The sequence below is a fragment of the Talpa occidentalis genome, unplaced genomic scaffold (assembly GCF_014898055.3).
Source record: "Talpa occidentalis isolate TD23 unplaced genomic scaffold, MPIMG_talOcc4v2.1 talOcc4.7, whole genome shotgun sequence".
NCBI lineage: Eukaryota > Metazoa > Chordata > Mammalia > Eulipotyphla > Talpidae > Talpa > Talpa occidentalis.
Window position 1 is genome coordinate 31,998,447 of NW_023605083.1, and position 23,026 is coordinate 32,021,472.

The window sequence follows — 23,026 nt, forward strand, 5'->3', positions numbered from 1 at the left end:
TATTATTTTGTTATTGTTAAATTGGATGAGTTATTTATATACCTTGGCTATTAACCCCTTATTGGATTTGTGATGTGAAAATATCTTCTCTCACACAGTAGACTGTCTATTGTCTGCCAGAGTTTTCTTTCAATGTACAAAAGCTTTTTGATTTAATTTGGTTTTGATTATTTATTTTACTTTTATTTTCTTTGCCATTGGGGTTGATTCCCCAAATGTGTCAATTCCATTGATGTAATGGAACATATTGCCTATGTTTTCTTCTATGTATTTCATGGTTTCAGGTCTCATATCCAGGTCTTTAATCAATGTTGAATTCTTTTTGTGTGTTGTATTGTACATGGAGTTAGCAAGTGATCCAGTTTCATTCTTAGAGTTAGGCATATTTTAAAATATGACATATATGACACACTGCCCTTTAAAAGGTTTGTAGTGATTTATACTCCCACAATCTTTACCTAATATAAAACATTTAAGAATTGCTAGATATAATTTCTCTTGCAATAAATTAGAGTGACTGCTTCCAAAGGTAAACTGGCATTTGATTTGCTTTTCATTTTTCCAATCCTTTGGAGGAGATTAAATCTTAGATTATTTTTGATTTAATTACTTCTGATTTTGTGTAGCTCTTTTGTTTGGTTGTTTGCTATTTAATTCTGCTATTTTCTCTGTAAAAGGAATTAAATATGTATTACTGTCTTCCCCCTATTGTTTTGACAAGCCTCTAAAATGCTTATTTGGATAGCTAGTTGTGCAGGAGGTGAGAGGCTGGTGGAAAAAATCAGGAAAGTAGGTTGCCTCTTCATGGGTAAGAAAAGAAGGTAGATTAACTGAATTAATCTACTTGTCAACTGGACTTCTGTATATGCTAGAAATTATTTAGAAAAGCTGATACTAGCAAAGATCACTGATAGTGAAAATCTAAGTTAACAATTTGGCCCTGTGTATTAGCTTCTATCTATTTCCCTTCTCCTGGAATCTACAGAACTCTTAGAGATCATGAGGTTTTCTTCAGTGTATAATGATAATTTCCTTTCTAAAATTACAACAAACAAAATAAAACATAAGACATCGCATACAGATTCTTTGTTTTTAAATATAAATGGAATTTCACTCTCTGTCGTATCACCAGACATTGTTTTCTTTTCCACATTTTTCTTTTTTTATGCTATAAAACCATGCTTTGGGGATTTATGTTTCTACTCTTATGCCTAAATCTTTTCCCTCTCTCTCTTACATTCTGAACAAGAGCTGTGGCTTAACAGAACTTTAATAGATAAAGAAGTTAGCATGGCAATGATTAGAGGGAAAGAAATCTACAGGATACAATGAAGATATAAATAAAATAAGAGAAATAAGACACCAGAGAGTGAGAGAAACTGAAGACTTCAAAAATTTGTAGGATTGCCTGGCAAATAGCTCAAATTTGTATTAAAATGAAAATATTTATTGCATGCTTATTTGATGCCAGGAATGGCAGCAAATGCTCATTTTATTATTGCCTTATGAAGGGAACTTCAAAATATATTAGTAGACTGATTGAAAGATGCAGGGTTGGCTGAGTCAAGCCTTTTCTAGTGGCTTATTTTTTTATGGCAATAAACAATGCAACTGAGCCAAAAACAAGCTAAAATTTTTTCCCCAATTATTCACTCATTCAATAGTTTCATATTTATTGAGCAACATTTAACACATGAAATTTATGTGCATAGAGGAATAAATAGTCATTGTTTGTATATATAAAACAGGTTAGGGAGAGAAAATTGAACATGAACACACAAATAAGTGCATAATGATAGTCTCATAAAAACTCTGAAGGAGAAAGTGTGGACTTCTAATGGATTTGGAAGACAGTGGATAAAAGACATCATTCAAGATGAAATTGTCACTCTAATGATGCTATGTTAAAGAAAAGAAAAAGAGCCAGAGATTTTCACTGAAAAATCAGAGGGAAGTACTCAGTCACGAACTTTCCATATATTAGGTAGTTCACAACCAAAAATAGTAAAACAAAACTTTGTGACAATATCTTAAAATTTTGGCCTATGCCTAGTCACACTAGTTTTGTACTTGGAAACTTAATGTTTTATTTCATAGCTTCTTTATCCATATAATTTCATTGTCCAGTTATAATGCTGATGGAACTCAAAATATTGTAGCATATTCAGGTACTGAACAATAGTGAAACATATTCTTTATGACTTTAAAAAGAAAGCATTGAGGAGGAATAAAAGAGTTCCATGAATAACTCAAATGCGTGGCAAAGAAAAGAATCTAACCTCTTCCAATACCTTCAGTGATAGAATGCCCTTATAACATCAGTTCAAAAGGGAATCAATGATGCCCCAAGATTTAAGTGGCAGGTGCAGGAATATGTATTATTTCTATTCATCCTTTTAACAATGGCAGAAGAACCATGCTAAGTTTATGGATATCTTTTCTTCACAGATATTTGGCAAGAATCTACAAGTAATATTTCTTGCTACATAATGAAAAAGAAAAATATGAGACTTCTTTTCTAATTAGTATATTAAGCTGATTTTCTGTGGAAGAAATTGCAGACTGTTTAGACAGCCCCCAAATGAGTGTGCCCCAAACTAACTCTTTGCACAAGAGAGTGTCCAATACACAACTGCTCAATAAAGGCTGCAGGATTAGGTTAGAGAAATAAAGAAGAGAAAATAAAAGCAATGGGAAGATGGGCTAGATATGAGAATCATTTAGAGTACCCAAGACATTGTTTTTCCAGTTTTATTTATACATACTTGACATGTATCATTGTATAAGTTTAAGATATACAAGCTAATGATTTAACGTATGTAATATTACAAAATGGTTACCACATTAAGTTCAAATCCATGAGCTCACATACTTGAAATTTTGAAGAGTTTTAAGATCTACCTCTTAGGCTCTCAAATATGCAATATAGTTACCATGTTTTACATTATCCCAATAACTTCTCTATCTGATGACTGGAAGCTTGTGTCTTTTGACTCCCTTCATCCATTTCCCCCACCTGTGCTATTAATCAACCACTAAATTGCTATCTGTTTCTATGAGTGTGGTTTTTAAAATTCCGTATCTCAGTAAGATTATGCACTAGCTGCATTTTCTGATTGAATTTATTAATATAAATTAATAAATTTATATTAAGTATGTTTAAGTAACAGAGATAGGACTGTCACACAGAGGAAGGGAAGGAAGGGAAAATATGGAAATTTATGATATATCAAGTAACAAATTCAGAAACAGGGGCCTTCTTGGTGACTCAAGGGGTTAAACAACGGTGCTTTGAAGCTATCTGTAGCCACTGCAGCATGAGTTTGATCCCTGGCCAGGGGGCTACCCACATGGAGCAGCGGACCTCTCCTGTCTTGCCTACTGCTCCCCTCAACAATGTATTTCAGGGACTCCCCATTGGTACAGCAGGTTGAATGCAGTGCTGTGAAGCTGTCCACAGCTTCTGTGGCACTGGTTTGATTCCCAGCCGGCCAGGGAGATACCCACATGGCATGGCAGACCTCTCCTGCCTCGCCCGCCCACTGCTCCCCTCAGCAGTGCTTTTGGTCTGTCTGCCTGTTTTGCTTCCTGCTCTGTCTCTGGTGAATTCTCTTCCCGCACCTCTTGCCTGTACCCCACTGCTTGTATAAATAAATAAAAAATCTTTAAAACAAAACAAAACAATATATTTCAGTACATCTGCCTGTTCTGCTCCACACTCTGTCTCTGGTGAATCCTTCTCACCCCCACACCTCTGGCCTGTACCCCAGTTCTTGTACGCATAAATGAATAAATCTTTAAAAAATTCAGAAATAACTCAAAGTGATCTGTGCTTAAGTCTATGCACTATACACACTATGTTAATGGTATTGGAAACACAATACAACATATTACAAAATATGACTACAACTTTGAAAACAAAATATTAGGAAGGATGTAATAAATATATAACCAAAATGAAATGGGACAGAGTAATATGGTACATTGGCAATCTTTTAAGGAATCTCTCTTTCTCTGCCTCTCTCTCTCTCTCTCTCTCTCCCCCTCTCTCTCTCTGAATAAGAAGCCTGTTGAGAAAATATTCATGCAAGATAAATAATATGTCTTAATTTTCTCTTTCTTGGGAACAGCACTGAAGGTGTGGCAGGGACACCCATGGATACATAGCATGACTAGATGTATAAGTGAAGTTTCTGAATGTTTAAACATTTAAGATTTGAGACCTCCTTGGTATGAGAGTCTAATTCATTTTGGCAGCTGACAGTTTGTTGGCAGTTTACACTTGGTACGTGGACCTGACTCTGTCAGCCTGTTTTCACAAGCTACCTACCTGTCATATCATGAATGGCCTTCCTTCCACTTTCTCAAAGGATGTCTTTTTAATATTCTTTTCCTCATGAAGATTTAAAGTGACTGTGTGGTGAAAGGCCACATAATCAGTCTTTGTGATGACACCAGGCTTGTACTCTGGATATCAAAATATTGTAAATGTAAGACTAAAAGAAGGTAGTAGTTGAGAAATTGTTATTTAAGTTACAAGCTAATACTGAATGATTATTGAACTCCAGGCACTTGGTGGCCATTTATGGCTCGTGGGATCTTTAAAAACTAAAGGTCTATTCTTCTATAATAAAAGTAATAAAGCACAAAGGAAAAAATAAAAAGATGCAGAGATATATGAAGAAATAATTATTTGTTATTCTAGAGGCAATGGATTCTTAACCCTTCTAAGCATCGCTGTTAATGGCATGTGTGTGATCCCTACATAGTGTTTGATAAAGAGAGTAAAGCACAAGGAGACTCCCAATGGCCTTGAGATGACATTGCTACCAAAATCAAACACAGCTTCAGTGTGTCCAAGCGAGACTCGATTGTGGAAGCTAGTGCACCATCATGAAGCAACACCATGGAAAAAAAGATTCAGAGAAGAAAGACAAAGCATCAGAAATATTTTTTCTTGTGGTGGTTTGGTTTTCTTTTTGTTTTCTTAATTTATATATGTTTTATATTGTTCATTTTAAAACAATGTTTGCATCACCCCCCCTTCAGATGTAGTCCCCATAGAATTTCCTTCACCAATGCACCCGTGCACCATCACCACAGTCCCCTGTGCTCCTCCTTCCCTCCCTCTGATCCCTCTCCCTCCTCTGCCCATGTAGGATGTCTCTGTTTTATAATCATCTGTTTGTTTCTGTTTTGTTTTGTTGTGTTTTGTATTGTTATTATTTTTCTCCTGATGTCTTATTTGGTTCCCCTATATTCCTCCTATAAGTGAAACCATCTAATAATACTATTCAGCAATCAAAAAAGATAAACTAATGCCATTCACAGCAACATGGATGGAGCTAGAAGGAATTATGTTCAGTGCAATAAGTCAGAAGGAAACAGAAGGATATTTTTTAACAGAAGTTAAGGTTATTAGTAGAAAACTCATAAGGGTGGTGCACTGAAAGTGCACTGGTAAAATCAGGAAAGATGAAAAATAATAAGATGGTTGGCTAACAACAAATAATTAACTAAGCCATTGTACTTACAAACAAATTTGCTCTGTACTTGATGAAAACTCAATATCAAAATCAGAGAGAGTCTAACTTTCAACAGACCAGATTACATTTACCTGGCATTGTCAACTAGACAGCAAGTGTGAGAAGAGTTATTTCATAAGATAATTTTTAATAAATGAAACATTCGGTATTAAGCAATCACATCAGAAATTATTTGGATTAGAAATATTTTACTATGGAATGAGGACAGAAAGAGAGATTTTCATGTTTTAACAACTGAATTACTAGTCCTCAATTAAGTATTAAAAGTAAAACAGACACTGACTCTCAATAACTAATTCATTACTGCCAAGAGAAATTTTATTAAAATTGAAATTGAGGATTACCAAAAGAACAATGATAAAGACTATGTATCAAGTGGTATTTTACTGTAAAGATTAAAGCCATGCTAAGAGAAGAGATAATTTAGTTTGTTTCAACACACAAAAAGAGGATTAGAAATAAAAAGCCACTCTTGTTCAAAAAATAAAAGTCAGAGAATTACTTCAAGCAGGCTAAAAACTATACAAATTGCCAGCCAGATTTTATTAAAAATAAGGGAAAAGATAAAAGGAAAAAATAAGAATTCATGCAAAAATCAAATCAATTATTTAAACATAAAGGATGGCAAGGAGACTGAAGTCTGTCTAGACCCTTATTACTAACAAAATATTAAATATATTAATTTAAAAAGCTATATCAGAAAGGGAATTTATCATATACTTTGAAGAGTCTAATAGGTTTCTTTGTGATAGGATGGAAAATGTCAGAAGTTTTTCTTGTTTTGTTCCTTTAAATGTCCATTTTCTCAAGAACTCTTTTGTTGCACATACAGAATACAAAATGTTATTTCCACATACTCAGCCTACAAACACTGCTGGAATTACAATTATTCGCATCACATATCTCAGAGAATGGAAGATAGAGATAAGGGCTATAAAAGAGAACAGGACAAAGGATCATAGAGAACATTTAACTGAGAAGTAATTTAAAATTCTCCATAGCCAGGACATCACTAGGTCTTTTTTAGTAAACTACAGAGTAACTATCATAATGTCAGGGGCTACACAGATGTTTGGAAAACACTTTATTAAATGAGAGATACAAAATGCTGAATGTTTCAACAGAATTGGATCTAAGAAATTCACAGTTAGAAGATCCCTTAGTCCCTAAATAACCAATGATTTTATAACTAACTTCTAATCAAAGCAGCCCCCCTTTCCAGGAGCTTTATAGATGATAATTTAATTTTTGGTGATGCTAATTACCTAGTCAGCTATGTAAAATAAAATTGGAAAAACTTACTTACTGACATTTTTATAAAAGCAATTGTTGTTTTGATTAAAAGATACCATCATGTAACTTTTCCTAGGTCCTTATTTTATACTAGAAAAATCTAATTAGGCCCTTTAAAATATTTGGAAATCATATTTGTCCTCCTTTTTGAGATGAATACCCTTGATTATTTTTGTACTTTCTTCAGTACTTTATTTATAAGTGCAGATTGTACAACACTGAATTGCCATAGAACAAGCCATCACATTTTTAGTTATATATATTTATTTGTATAAACTGAATAAAAAATTATAACAAATAATCCAGAAGGAAAAAGATGAGTACCAGATGGTTTTGCTCATATATGGAATATAGAAAAACAAAACAAAGCATCAGAAAAAACAAAATCAAAACAAACCCTAGAAAACTGAGGTTACTTGTCAAGAAGGGGGAAATTGGGTGGCAAAATTGGGAGGGGCTACAATGTACTGTGGTAGAGGTCTATGGGTACCTTGGTGGTGGGTATAGTATGGTACCATACATCTGAAGTGGTAGGATCCTATGTTTCCAAATAATAATGTTTAAACCAATGTTACTTTAAAAAAAAAAGTTGATAAATGAAAACTATGAAAAAATATGTCATAGTGGTTTTATACCTCTCCTTTGAGTTATTAACAAATAGTTTTATTACAATGATCTATTTCTAAAAACAAATGGAAATCAGAAAATATATATGTGTGTATATGCATGTATATATGCATATAAATATATGTCTATATGTGTGGATGTGTATACACACACACATACACACACATATATGTATATATCCATGTCTAGTACTGCAATATTCAAGATTCTTTTAATGGACAACTTCATTTTGAGTATTGCCCATCAGCCTAGGTGAAATATTCTTATAACTTTGTTATAATCAGATATTTTCTATAAATATACTATACTTCTTCCTCTCCTTAACCAGAGTAAGACCTTTTAAAAGCAACTTCACACCTTCTCTGATATACTCTTTCCCTCACAAACATGCCAATCAATAAATTTTTCTAATCCTGTCTCTGTGTCTAATTCTTAGGGCACTCAGACTAAAAGCCTAATATTCCGTGCCACATTTTTATTTATAAATGGTGGCTCAGAGCTTGAGTACAGCTTTGTCCATGACAGAGAATAATATAAATAGCATTAAGATGATCTGACAGGAGGAGATTCCAAAAACATGCTGGGGTCTCAGTAGCATGCACTGAAGTCTATATATTAATACTAGAGGGAAAACAAAAATTCACAAAGCCTGGAATGAATCTTTCTGGGAAATAAAACAAATATTAATTATTTTTTAAAGATTGAAATTATATATAGCCAGTTTTTTGACTAAGCTGATTTTAATTAGGAGCCAACAATAAAATGATCAGGTAAAAATAATCCCTAATATTTGGAAATTAAATAAAACACTTGTAAATAATCCATGGAACTAAGAAGAAATCACAAGAGAAATGAGAAGTTTGTGAAGTAAACTTCACAAAGTTGAAGTTGGGAAGTCCAGTAAAAGCAGCCCTTAAAGACAAATTTAAAACATTAAATAGTTTAAAACTTACATGCCAGGGTCCAAGAAAATGAAGGAACAAGAAAATGAAGAACAAATTGAACTTGAAGGGAAGGAAATAGTGGAATCACTGAGACAGAAAACAAAAATGAAGATCAAGAAAGCCAAACCTTGTCCATTGAGAAAAACAATATTATTTCATATGTATTTATTAATATCATTTAATAATATTATTATTAAAAATCTATAATCAGACTGATAAGGAAAAATGAACATGCTGCATTAAAATTATAAAAAGAGTAATATCAATAACTTTGTACAAATAAATTTTATTTCATAAATGAATTTATTTCTTGAAAGACATTAGCTATTCAGGATAACTCAAAAAAAGTATAGATAAACTTAAGATAGAATTGTTACATACCTCCTGTCAAAATCAACAACAAAACAGACACAAATAAAAACAAGATACAAAGTACCATGACAGATCCAGATGTCCCCACTGGCAAATTGAGCCACAAATTTATAAAGGAAATGATACCAATTTATATAAATACTGCAGAAAATAAAAGCTGAGGAAATGCGTCTCAACTCATTCTTATCAGCGTGCGCTATCCTGTAACACAAAGACATCAGCCAAGAGGAACCACATATAAGAATTTTCATGAATACAGCTATACAACTTTTCATCAAAACAGAGCCCATGAATTAAAAAATACATAAGAAATGTAATACATTGTGACCAAACAAAACGTACCAAAATTCAAGATATCTAAGAATTCCAAAATCAGTTTTTAAAATCAACTGGAGACTAAAAGAAAAAAAAAATTATATTGGATGGGAAGATGTTATCTTATTCACTATATCTTCTAGTAGCTACATAGCAGTCCCTCAATATATGCGGAGTATATTAAGATGGGAATTGAGTCCTTGATTCTATTTGCAGGAGAAGAATTTGATATATGTTCATTTTGAAACTTTAAAAGTATTGCCAAGCTAGTCTCTATGGATTGCCCTAAGATTTAAGTTGCAAAGATTTAAGAACAATTCCAGAGAACAGCTTAAAGTAGAAAGGCAACTAATCACAGGGTTGGGCTAAAAGTTTTAAAAGAAAAAAGAAAGCAGTATGAAAACATGGCTAAGAAACTGAGAAGTAACAAGAAAATGGAAGATAGGAGAAGGTAAAACTTCCTGGCTTTGAGTGTAAGTATAAGCAACGGAAATGAAATTGAGGTTTCAGACTCAGGCCTTTGCAGTAACTCAGTGGCCACTGGGCAAAACAACAGAAAACAAAGCTTACATAAGACACATGAGCAAAAACAGTAGGAAAACTAAAGGCAGAAAAACAACAATCCTGTAGTAAAGAAACATGCTAGTTTCAGATAAGCACTGTTAGCTGCCTCAGAGTTATATGCTACTCACTGGCAATAGAATCAAGAATGGGGAAGATGGTATGAAATAGTAGGTCAACGAAGGCCAGGAAATACCATTGGTGGGCTCAGATGAAATCCAAAATGAAAAATTACAATTATATTTTAAATTGAAGACATACCACTTTTTTTTTTTTTCAAGATTTAGCATCATTTTAACTGTTTAGTTTGAAAACTACTTATTTAATTGTCAATATGTCTTCCTAAGATAATTCTAACAGGAGTAGTTAGGAAATAGTCATAATTAAAGATTATGAGTTGGGGCCTCCCCTAGTGGTACAGTGGTTGAGCATTGGGCTGCTAAGCTGCCTGCAGCCTCTGCAGTGCTGGTTTTATCCCTGGCCACCGGCAAGGGTCCCACATAGCGTGCAGACCTCTCCTGCCGCGCCCACTGCTCCCCTCAGTAGTGTCTCTCTCAGTCTGCCTGTTCTATTCCCTGCTCTGGCTCTGGTGAATTCTCTCACCCTCCCATGCTTCTGACTATACCCAGTGCTTGTATAAATTAATAAATAAATCTTTTTTTAAAAAATCATGATTTGGGCCTCCCTGGTGGCACAAGGGTTTAAGCACAGCGCTATAAAGCTATCCCGCAACCTCTGCAGCATGAGTTCGATGTCCGGCCAGGGGCTACCCACATGTCACAGCAGACCTCTTCTGACTCGCGCACTAATCCCCTCAGCAGTGTATTTCAGCAGATCTGCCTGTTCTGTTCCCCACTCTGTCTCTGGTGCATCCTTACATGCCCTGCAGCTCTGGCCTGCACCTCAGTTCTTGTATACATAAATAAATCTTTAAAAATTATGAGTCCATGAATACATAGATGGTTTATATTGTGTATAACTTAGCATATGGAAATAGACTTAACATCACTGATCATTAGGGGAATACAGATTAAAATGACAATAAGTTCCCACCAGAAGCATTAAAATTAGGAAATCTTAAAAAACTAAGTTGTAAAGTTAATGCAACTACTATACAACAAAAAATTTGACAGTATTGTAAAAAGCTTAGCAAGAGTTATTACTCAAGGGTAACAAAAGAGTATTAAAAGAATGTTTTCACCCAAATAATTATATTCACAGGACCTTTATTTGTAACATCCCTAAACTGGAAACAACACAAATCTCCACTGTTAAGGGAAAGAATAAACACATTTTGATTGACTCTTTCAGTAGAATGCTACTCAACAAAAGAAAGGAACTAATTATTGATGTGCACAACATCAAAGTAACCATGCTCAGTAAAATAAATGATCGAAAGGGAACCGATTAAATAGCTCCATTTGTATGAATTTCGTAAAATGCAAACTAATCAATCGTGACAGAAAACAGAGATTAGTGGTGGCTTGGAGATTGGGTGACGAGAGAGAGGGAATACAAAGAGGATTAAGAAATTTTGGGGGCCTTCCTGGTGGCTCAGGGGTTAAGATGCAACCTATAAAGCTATCCGCAGCCACTGCAGCATGAGTTTGATCCCCGGCCAGGGAAATACCCACATGGCACAGCAGCCCTCTCCTGACTCGCCTGCTGCTCCCCTCAGCAGTGTATTTCAGTCAGTCTGTCTGTTCTGCTCCCTGCTCTGTCTCTGGTGAATCCTCTCACCCTCCTGCAATCTGGCCTGTATCCCAGTTCTTGTATGCATAAATAAATAAATATTTTAAAAAAGAAAGAAATTTTTGGTGGTCTTCCATTTTGATTATTACTTGATCTATATGTAAAAGCATAATAAAATAATGTATTTATATACATACAGTCATACATGTATATATGTACACATATATGCTTTGAAATATATTTCTGTGATTCTGTGAACATGGCAGGTAAGCATATTTATGCAGGGTTCACATGAACAGACCCACTTCATAGCATCTGTTCAGTAAAATATGATTTTCCTTGAGGGTAAAAGTGTCAGCATAGCATAGTAACTTTTTGGGAAAGGGAAAAGTGAACTTATATTGTGACTAGGCAGACATAATTATCAACGGAATTATCATAACAAACTGATAAATGGACTAAGAAAAGAGGGAAGAAAAGTAGACCATTTTTGTCATTTGACCAATCTTGCTCATTCTTTCCTAATTTTCAGATTTTAACAAAATAAGTCTCTTTAAAAAAAAAAAAGGTTTATTTATTTATTTATACAAGCACTGGGTATAGTCAGAAGCGTGGGAGGATGAGAGAATTCACCAGAGCGGGGAACAGAACAGGCAGACTGACAAAATACACTGCTGAGGGGAGCAGCAGGCATGCAGGAGAGGTCTGGCGCGCCATGTGGGACCCTCGCCTGGCGGCCAGGGATCGAACCTGCACTGCAGAGGCTGCAAGCAGCTTCGCAGCCCAGCGCTCAACCGCTGCACTACCAGGGGAGGCCCAAAATAAGTCTCTTTTGTTTAAGATTGAAATTCAGTTTTTATTGTGAGTACTGTGTATTCAAAAATGTGACTCTGGTATTAAACTCTGTAGTAAAGGATGCTGAGGTCACAAGGTGTAATATATGACTCTGTATTCAAGAAACAGGAGGTTTGCTAAATAGTTTTCCTATGCAATATGAAATATTTGCAATTATGTATATATTCACAGCATGTATGTATGAATTTCTGTAAGTTTATATAAATTCTTATCTCTGTATATATTGATTTGCAAATAAAGGTAAAAGGAAGTCAGTCATGTAAAAGGAAGTCAATATTCCTTTCTGAATTTATGCACATATATGTATGCTGAGAGAGAGAGATCAAAAGGTGTGAAGGGACACCAGAGTGGCTGGCTGGGGGTAGGGGGTGAAAGAATTCACCAAAGACAGTATGGAAAGTAGAAAAGGCAGATTTATTGATTACCCTGCTAGAGTAACAGGGGGCTAGATGAGAAGGTCTGTACAGCTAGAACAGTTTGAAGCACTTTTTTATACTCGGAACTGTGGGCTTTCTAAGATTTAGTACACAGTTCTTTGCCAGCTACTATCTACTAAAGTGTCAAATGCCATGATTAGTTCCTCCATTTGTTAGAATTTACATCAGCCTTTAATGGCCACAGGTGGGTGTTATGGCCCTGTTTCAATAACAATCATTTCATTCCCCTATCTGCCCAAGGTCTTAGGCCTGGTTCCCAAAGTAACTCTTCAGTCCCCCTAAACCATTTAAAACATCCCATGCCTGTCTGTAAGGCAAGCAAGAGAATAACCTTTTAATCCTATAAACCCCCAAATGGGTGTATATGGGTGTATAACTATATGCGTATAACTATATAATATATGTATTTAGTATATTATATAGCATGAAGTGTATAAATTAATTATGCAAATGTCAAAACAAATGAATTTATTAATATATGTAAATATGTCAAAATATATGATATGCATAAATATATAAATGTATTTATTCTAACCAGAGTTCTATCATAATACAAAAAATGTCGTTTAAATATTAATAGAAATTTGCATTGCCATTTGTAATAAATGACCTTTTCTCTCTGATTTGGTATATGAGCATTGAAAGAAAGTCTTGATAAAGACTAATCTTTAATTTCATTTTCATCAAAGTCAAAAAGAATTTTTTTCAAATTTGATTATTTTTACCCTATCTTCTTAAACCTTGATCAAGCCTTCATTCTCAGTTCAAGTATAAAATGTATAATAGTCTTCTAGATTAACATACTCAAAAAAATCACAAGTAGTAGAAATTATAAACTACTTAAACCCATGCCCTCACAAATGAAGTATCAGAAATTAAAAGACAACACAATTAGGCATTGAAATTTAAACCTAACAGAAAAGTTACAATCAGTTTATAGCCTGAGGGGAAGTGATGTTCACAACTGTCAAAAAATAAATGTTAATTTTTCATTTAGAAAAATATGTTATTTTCTATCTGAGTTTATTTTGATCTTAATTTTTTATAAAGATTTATTTATTTATTTATTTATTTATTTATTTATTTATTTATTTATACAAGCACTGGGTACAGTCAGAAGCACGGGAGGGTGAGAGAATTCACCAGAGCCAGAGCGGGGAGCAGAGCAGGCAGAAGGACCAAAGTACACTGCTGAGGGGAGCAGCAGGCGGCAGGAGAGGTCTGCGCGCCATATGGGACCCTCCTCTGGTGGCCAGGGAGCAGCTGGGGATCCAACTGGCGCTACAGAGGCTGCGGCCAGCTTCGCAACCCAGCGCTCAACTGCTGTTCCACCAGGGAGGCCTCTTAATTTTGTTTATGTTTTTTTTTATTTTTTAAATATTTTATTTCATATAATTCTTCCATCATTTTTCATCTTTGCACAATGTATGCATTTTCATTATGGTTATATCCCCCATACAATTGCATGCCCCCCGTATTTTGACTCTAGTCCTTCCTTTCACCATCCCTCCCCCCCCACAGTGTGCTTTGGTTTATAGTTGCTTGTTGATTTTGATTTTTACTTTGTATTGATTAGTCTTTTTCCTGGTCTCTTATTTAGGTTTTCTAAATTCCTACTATGAGTGAGACCATCCGGTATTTTTCTTTTTCTGACTTATTTTGCTGAGCATGATCCCTTCTAGCTCCATCCATGTTGCTGCAAACTTCATGTGTTTATCTTTTTGATTGCTAAGTAATATTCCATTATGTATATGTACCACATCTTCTTGATCCAGTCATCTATTTTTGGGTATTTGTGTTGTTTCCAAAGCTTAGCTATTGTAAATAGTTCTGCTATAAACATAGGTGTTCAGGTGCCCTTTGGAATTACTGTTTCTGTGTCATTTGGGTAAATACCTAGGAGTGGAATTGCTGAATCATATGGAAGCTCTATGTTTAGTAGATCAAGAGATCTCCACACAGCTATCCACAGTGGTTGGACCAGTTTGTACTCACTCCCATCAAATGGGAGAAAGCACAAATAAACAGGACACAAATGAAAGAGGAGAAATCACAACAGACACAGCAGAAATCAAAAGAATAATCCAAAACTACTATGAACAGTTATATGGAAACTAGTTCAACAATCTACAAGAGATGGACAAATTCCTACAACTCTACAATCACCCAAAGCTAGATAAAGAAGAAATGGAACACCTATACAGACCAATTACAAGCTGCAAAATTGAAATGGTAATCAAAAACCTCCCTAAAAACAAAAGCCCAGGACCTAATGGATTTAAAAATGCATTCTACCAAACATTCAGAGACCAATTAGTGCCTGTCCTTCACAAACTCTTCCAAAAAATTGAGAAGGAAGGGATGATACCAAACACGCTCTATGAAGCCAACATTACACTAATATTAAAACTGAACAAGGACAACACAAAAAAAAGAAAACTACAGGCCAATCTCTTTAATGATCTTAATTTCTTATCTTAGTACCTTATTACCTCAACCTGTCTGACATGTGATTTCAAGTATTATGAATATTTGTGCAGTGTAAGGCAAAAAATATATGAACTCTTTTAATAGTTTGAGCCTCACTGAATGCTTGAAAATTACATATTTTAAGTTATGACTTGTACTATAACTTGATGAAATCTTAAAGTGACTTACTGAGAAAAAAAATGCTTCTTAAATTTGTCAAGGAAACCAAAAATAATTTTAGCATAAATTAGTATATAAGTTAAGCACAGCAACAATAATGTTTTTAATACCAGCTATAATTGGAAGCAAATTACGGTTTGAGTTCTTAAACTCTAACATATTATATGTTTTGAGATAATAAACATAAAGTGCTTTCTACTTCATTTATCACATGGAGATAATGAGAAATAAACCTGTTTGAGTTATCAGCATTGATACTATTTTATGGTCATTACCATAATTTCTGTTACATAATGTATTAGTAGTAGACAGTACAAATAAATATGGCTTTATATTCCTGGACTTGTGAGAAATAAAAAGGAGAGAAAAAATCAGTCTTAAGGGGTCTCCCTAGTGGCTCAAGGGGTTAAGATGCAGAGTATGAAGCTATCCGCAGCCACTGAAGCAGAGTTCAATCCCTGGCCTGCCAGGGAGCTACCCACATGGCACAGCAGACCTCTCTTGGCTTGCCCACTGCTCCCCTCAGCAGTGTATTTCAGTCAATTTGCCTGTTCTGTTCCCTACTCTGACTCTGATGAATCCTCTTAGCCCCACACCTCTGGCTTGTACCCCAGTTCTAGTATGCATGCATGCATAAATAAATAAATCTTAAAAAATAAATAAATAATTAAACAGGAAACAGTGACCTGACTATATATGTAATATATATATATACACATATACACACACACATACATATAAAGTCAGTCTTAAAAGAAAGAAAAGGCAGAGCTGATATATTGAAAAAAGTTTTGTTACTAGGAATCAGGTAAGAAGTATACTCTTTTTCTCCTCTCCCTCCTTCCTTCTCACCCTTCCTCTTTGCTTCTTTGCTTCCTTTTCATCTGTACTTCCTTGATTCCTTCTTAAAATTTTCATCCTGATGCTTCGGTACAGTGGGGAATGTATAACCTCTATTCCTCTACAATAAATTGCCTCTGTCCTTATAAGTCAAACTATGTTTGTTTCTCTTTTCATTGTAAATAGATAGTAAATTATTTAGCTCATCATTATTACTTCTAGGATAGTTATTTAAGAGGCCTATAGGAAGAAGTATTCTTTTTTTGCTAAATATAATTAACAATATTAGTGTCACTTCTTCCTCAAAAATAATATGCTGGTTTGTTTCCTCCCCCACTCAGAAATACCATCTTTGCAAATGTTACTTATATAAAACAGGAAGCTGCACATTACAGCAGGGCCACAAAAGAGTACTGAGACTTTCAGGCAAGAGTTTGGTGAAAGAGAAATGACTCAAAGATGAGCAGACGGTGATTATTTTTTTTGCAGAATAAGTAAAAGACATAAAACACAAATCTGATTATAAATCTGAAGCCCAAATTTGTCTTCCTTGGCACAGAACCAGAGACGAATGAAGCAAGTGGCAATTTTTGTTTGGCACAATTTTCAAAGTGTGTCTACAAAAAAAAAAAAAAAAAACAGAAGTTTGGCAGAATGAAAAAAACATCTAAATGAATGACTGAATTGAGAGGTGACTTTTCAACTTCTGTATATATAAATCAACCTATTTATTTGTGTATTGTTTCACTCCCTAGTGCTTCTATTCTTCCACTCTGTTTTGGTTATAGAATCCAAAACTTTGGTATTTGCTGTGGTTGTGATGATGAGAAATGTGTGTGTCTAGGTTCATGATGAAAAGTAGTATTTTGAATTGTCAAATTGCAAAGAGTCAAAGAAGGATCAGGATTACCCAAAAGGACACACTTTTAAAAGCATTTCCAACCAGCAACAACAAATGTTGGTGAGGATATGGAGAAAAAGAAACTCTCCTGCACTGCTGGTGGGAGTGCAAAATGGTCCAGTCACTATGGAAAGCTTTGTGGAGATTCCTCAACCTGCTGAAGATGGAACTTCCACATGATCCAGCAATTCTATTCCTAGGTATTTACCCAAAGGACACAGAAACATTAAATCAAAAGGGCACCTGCATCCCTATGCTTATACCAGCACTATTTACAATAGCTAAGCTTTGGAAACAGCCCAAATGTCCAAAAATAGATGACTGGATCAAGATGTGGTACATATACACCATGGAATATTACTCAGCAATCAAAAAAGATAAACACATGCAATTTGCATCAACATGGATGGAGCTGGAAGGGATCATGCTCAGCAAAATAAGCCAGAAAGAAAAAGAAAAATGCTGGATGGTCTCACTCATAGCAGGAATTTAGAAAACCTAAATAAGGGACCAGGAAAAAGACTAATTATAATAAAGTAAAAATCAAAATCAACAAGCAACTATAAACCAGAGACACAATATGGGAGGGGAGGGAGGAGGCTCAAAACAAGGGATGTGGGCATTGTATGGGACTATAACCAAGATGAAAATGCATATATTGTGCAAAAATGAAAAATGATGTAAAAATGTACTATATATATAAAATATATTATACATATATAAACTTAGTTAACAAGGGCATTCGCATTTTTGGTCAACTCATAGATTAAGAGCCTACATTTAGTTTCGTTTGTTTAGGAATCTTTCAAAATACTTTGGGGACTATATTATAAACTGTAAGTTAGTTATTAAAAAAATCTTACTATCATCAAAAAATAAAAAATAAACATCTTCACTGATCAAATCTGAAAGTATTTGAGATAAAAATATTGGAAAGCTTTGTAACATTTCATTAAAATGTAAATGTATGAATCCACAGTGAAATGGATATATATAAAAAGGGGTAAAAATAAAAGGAAAACTTTTCTTACAATGAAATAACCTCTAATAGAAGAAAAAAAGATTGTTGGAATTAGGAAATCACTATTTGTAAACCATAATGGCTAGAACTGTTTCAAGCAAAGTTAGTCAATAGATGCTAAATTTATTGGACAAGAAGATATTAACAAAAAAAGAAGAGTGGTAACTTTATAGTTATAAAAACTAGGTAAATACCACTTTAACTAAGTGACCAAAGATCACAATAGGACAAAATGACATCATGACATTGCGACAAGAAGTACTGAGAATAACTCAATAGTATTAACAATCAAAAGGAAATATTAGACAAATCCAAACTGGAGTGAATAATCTTTTTTAGAGTAGGTGCCCTATAAAAATAGCAAGGTTATAAAAGAAGAAGAAAATGAATTGCTCCAAATTAAACAACCCAATAAAACTCATACAATTAAAAAAACATTAAAAATACATTAGAACTAGGGCCTCCCCTGGTGGCAGAGCAGTTGAGCGCTGGGTTACAAAGTGGCCCACAGCCTCTGCAGTGCCGGTTCAATCCCCAGCCACTGGCAAGGATCCCACATGGTGCGAAGATCTCTTTAGCTGCGCCTGCTGCGCCCCTCAGCAGTGTACTTCGTCAGTCTGCCTATTCTGTTCCCCACTCTAGCTCCGGTAAATTCTCTCACCCTCCCGTGCTTCTGACTATACCCAGTGCTTGTATAGATAAATAAATAAATCTTGAAAAAAAAAAGCATTACAACTAGGCTTCACACAGAATCCTGTGCCAGACCCTTTTGTTTGTATGCTTCAAAAGCCATTATTAAATATGGGTAAATTTAAATATATATATATATTTATTTATCTCAACTCTTAACTCCCTCTAGTCTACCCTTAAAGGAAGTCTCAGTTAGGTGAAGCATAAGACAGATTCTATCATCCACCTGTTCAACCTATGCAATAACAAACACTATTAGGGTAAAACTCAAAGATCTTACTATAGCCATCATGACTTATTATGTAGAGAAGGACAATTTTGAGAGTGAAAATAACATTAATAAAACCATAGGGTTAAAAGGGGTTGTGTGGTCACATGCATTAGGGCCACCTCTGTATTATAAAATCCTGTGTGTCTCCCCATTCCTACTTCTCTGCTCTTCTCTAACTGCCCTTCACTAATTACACTGTTGGAGTTACATTGGCCTTTGTGTTACTTTGCACAAACTGAAATATCCTCCAATCTTTGCAAAGATTGCTCCCCAACTCCCTGACATGTTCCTCTCACAAACTTCTAAAGGTATATTCTCCAGTTTCCTTGAAGTCTGCAGTCTAAACTCACCTTCTCAATGGTGCCTTCTCTGGGTCCCATACATAAAATTTCAGTACCCCATCTCCAAAATTTCATGTCTCTCTTCTTTAGCTTACACTGAGCATTTATATATTTACCAATATATAACAGAATATGTATTTTAATGCATACCTGACTTATTATCTATATTCATATTAAAATATGAGGCAACTGAAGGCAAGTATTTTTGTTTGTTGGATATAGCCATATATCCACAGCATCAACAACAAAAAATATTAAAATTACTGAATGTTTAAGAAAAATAAATTCATGAATTATGAATTCATAAGCCTAGATCTTTATTACAATGTATATTTTCATTCATAGCAATAAAAAATTGAGCATTTGTCATAAAAATAATTATTATTTAGTCATAGACTTAGTGATAAATTATAAATAGCAAATTCTGGGTAACAATAAGTGATTCATCATCATCGAATAGGGTTGAATAGATATTATTTTATTGTTTTGCTTGCATTTCATTGATTAATGATTAAACACTATTTTTTTCATGTTTTTGGGGAAGCATTTGTTTTTTTATTATGAATAGTATCATATATGTGCTTTTTAAATTTGGTTCTTAGTGATTTTTTTTCCTAAGAAATAATAAGGATCATATACATTGTGATTCTCTCAAATGTAACAATTTACATTATTCTATCATAAAGAACATGTATTAGCATTTTACAAAGCTTAGGAATTACAAAACTGTTTAAAAGATTCAATGATATGCTTACTATTTTAATTGTGTATTTGAAATCAGAAACTTGGGTTTGGATTGCAGAATCATACTGACATCCTTTAAGATTATAAGACCTTTGTATAAAATCATCAAGCTTCAGGAATTCCTTCATATAGTTATTATAAAATGGAATGGAATAATGAATTTCAAGCACTTAGTGTTATGCCATTGTTTATTAACTATGCAGTATGCTGTCAGTTACTAGGTAATCTATTATTATTAGGCTTTATTTTTATTGACCATCATATCTCTGCCCAATAATTTTATTATGCATACATATTTGCATATTTACAATAATGGAGTATATTCAATTTTATGTCATGTATTATGCTTAATAGCATATCATCAATAAGTTTAATGTTGTAATATAATATGCATAATTTTAACTTTAATGAAATGCATATATTCCATGTAGTGATGGTATCATAACTTATTCAAATATTGTACTCATCTTAGATAATTAATTAAAGCAATTTTTAACATATAAATCTGATGGAATGCAGTGAACAAGGAATAATTGTACATAATGGTAGGTATACAAACATGTTCATGAAGTCTTTCAGGAAAGCAAGTGTAGAAAGATATCCAAAACCTTAGGTATATTTATTTTCTTTGAACTAACAATTTCACTTCTGGAAATCCCTCCTAAAGAAATGATCAGAAATGAGCAAAAAGATTTATGGACAGAGATTTTTATCATGCTATTATTTATGGCAGCAAACAAATGGAAGGAATCCAAATGTCCTGCAATAAATGATTAACTATCTCATGGTGCAGCCATGAGAATAAAGAGTAAGCAGCTCTGAGAAAACACTTTTGTGAAGAATTTTAAAGATATGGAAAGCACTCGTAATGCAATGCTAAAAAAAGATTTTGCATTTATAAATTATCACATGTACATAAAATACAGAGACAAGAAAATATTAGCTGTAATATATCTGAGTAGAATTATAGGTGCTTTTTCCTTTCATCAACTTCCTCATCTTCTATAATGAGCACATATCACTTAAAAACTGATGTTTGAAAGAAAAACAAAACTACTTGTAAATTAGTAATGGTGTCATCTATGTTTAGGTGGAAAATGTTGTGTGGTTTGGCATGCTGTATGTTACAGTTTGACACTGGGGGCATGACACTTTTGCTTGAGCATGCTGCTGCAACCCAAAGGCCATACAAGGCCGTCCCTAACTATTTCCAGCTTCTCTCAGCTCTATGGAAAGTTTCCAAATTACAGTGTTGTAAAAGGAGAATAGAGTTAAAATCTTATGATGTTACAGACTAATGAACAGTAGCAGCAGGTTCATCCACAATCCAATTACTTGGAAAGTAAATGTACCATATCTAGTTAGTGATATTGTTTAATATTTAATCCTGTGAAACCAAAGAATGAACATTAAAGTTCTACAGCAAACCTTAGAAGCATGAAAATAAAGTATAAAGGTGTAGCATATCTTAATATTTCTATAGAAAAGCAAAACCCTATAAACAATTATTCTTACACTGACTGCACATGTGCTGTTACAACAGGAAAAATGAAATTGATTCAGTTCTCATTTTTTTCCCTTCTGTCAAAAAATAATTAAAAATAGATTAGGTTTGTTTCAGTCTCTAAAACTGTATTCTCGGATTCCCATAATATGTGTAGCCGATTTAAAAATAAGCATGATTTAAGGTCACATTGTTTTGAACTTGAACTTATTAAAAATAAATTTCTAATAAAATACAGTGGAAGATGACTCTTTACACTCATTATTATAAGGATTATTACTTCCCATTTTTCCAGACCGACCCCTCATAACTAGAAAAAGTGAGACCTCCAAATTAGGAGGTTAGTCTTATGCAGGAATCACAGCAATTCTTACCCAAGAGGCAGAAGGTAGTAAGCCCTCTCACCAACAAAGGAGAATATGGAACCATCAATTGTGTTATTCCAATAAATGGTAAGTATATGGTAAGTCAATTGTAGTTTAGACTTACAGGAATGCCACATTTGTTTATACGCTGTATGTAGATCACTAGGTCAGGTTCTGAATGTACTGCAGTTTTCCTGGAATTCAACTGATGCACTCAATCCCAAGTTATTTTCCTAAAGCAATTATACAATGCTTAGTTCGCTTTCCCATCCCTGTAAATCTGTAGCTTATTTTGCATGTTTCAGATGCTGCCTGAAATCCAGTATTTAGTCCAACAGGTCACACTGTTGAAATTTCACACAAAGAGAATTGTGAATTTCACTATATTGACCTCCTTTTTACTATCTGCAAACAAAACAAAACAGTTCTCCTCTGGGAATATTATCTACCTTTAGTTGCAAACTGTTTTCCAAGTTCAGGTCATATAGGCTGACTAAGCCTGTAACCAGACTCCTCTTTTCTCAAGAACCCATCTTCCTATTCATAGAATTATAGTCAAGAAATGACAAATGCCAGCCCAAACAGAATATTTCATTAAGAGTTTTCAAATCTGGGGGCCTCCCCCATGGGGCAGCTGTTGAGCACTGGGTTGCGAAGCTGCCCGCAGCCTCTGCAGCGCCAGTTCGATCCCCGGCTGCTCCCTAGCCACTGGAGGAGGGCCCCACATGGCGCGCAGACCTCTTCTGCCGCCTGCTGCTCCCTTCAGCAGTGTACTTCGGTCCTTCTGCCTGCTCTGCTCCCCGCTCTGGCTCTGGTGAATTCTCTTACCCTCCCGCGCTTCTGACTGTACCCACTGCTTGTATAAATAAATAAATAAAAAGAGTTTGCAAATCTGAATTGGGGGTAGAATCACTGTCACTTATCTGGTGAAAGTAAGATAATGTGACATGCAAAGACGATAATAACTGTAAGTTACTGTACTGAAACATTGCCGCCCCACCCACATCTTCTTAGCCACTACAACTTCCATGAATGCTGGCTCAACCCCAGCATCTCTT